Source organism: Calidris pugnax, unplaced genomic scaffold, assembly GCF_001431845.1.
Source record: "Calidris pugnax isolate Ruff unplaced genomic scaffold, ASM143184v1 scaffold20, whole genome shotgun sequence".
Classification (NCBI taxonomy): Eukaryota; Metazoa; Chordata; class Aves; order Charadriiformes; family Scolopacidae; genus Calidris; species Calidris pugnax.
The window spans coordinates 23,878,576-23,879,128 of NW_015094510.1; the positions used below are offsets into that span (position 1 = coordinate 23,878,576).

The 553-nt window shown below is 64.9% G+C and overlaps 1 protein-coding gene across 1 annotated transcript in view; it reads left to right on the forward strand.

Annotated features, from left to right (window-relative positions):
* Positions 1–370: 370 nt before the first annotated feature.
* Positions 371–553, forward strand: part of MTIF3 (mitochondrial translational initiation factor 3) — a 4,902-nt gene continuing 4,719 nt past the window's right edge. The window contains exon 1 of the mRNA XM_014966218.1: positions 371–461. The gene's annotated coding sequence lies outside the window, so the exon portion shown is untranslated. The remainder of the gene's footprint in view (positions 462–553) is intronic.

The following is a 553-nucleotide window of genomic DNA, read 5'->3' on the forward strand; positions in this document are numbered from 1 at the left end:
CAACCTAGATGATTCTATGGTTCTATGGTTTCATGGGGGGCTTGGCAGGGTTAGGCTGATGGTTGGTGATCGATGATCTTAATCAGGTTGGATTACTTACAACCTGGTCAATTCTACACCCGAGGCATGCACAAGGTGCAAGACACACGCAGAAACAGGTGTGTGGACAGACAGGCACAGCGGGTACTCACGCGCACACACACACACACGCGGACACACGCCCAGCCGCGCCCGTGTGTCAACTACAACGCGAGCTGTGGAGCAGATACACAGACACACACGGACGGACGGACAGACAGACGCAGGCCCAGCCCATCGCCATCAGGCCCAGCTCGCCCAGCCCACACCGACGGGGCGGAGCGAGGAGACGGAGGAGGAAGAGGAAGAGGAGGAGGAGGAAGCGGAAGGGCGAGAGGCGGCCTCTGAGGGTCCCTCGGCTGCCGCAGCGGCCCGGCCGCCAGGTAAGAGCCGCCCGTGGCGGGGGAGGCCGGGCCGGGTCGGCGGGAGCCCCCTCGGGCCGCGAGGGCCGGGGTGCGGGTGTCGGTGCCGGCGA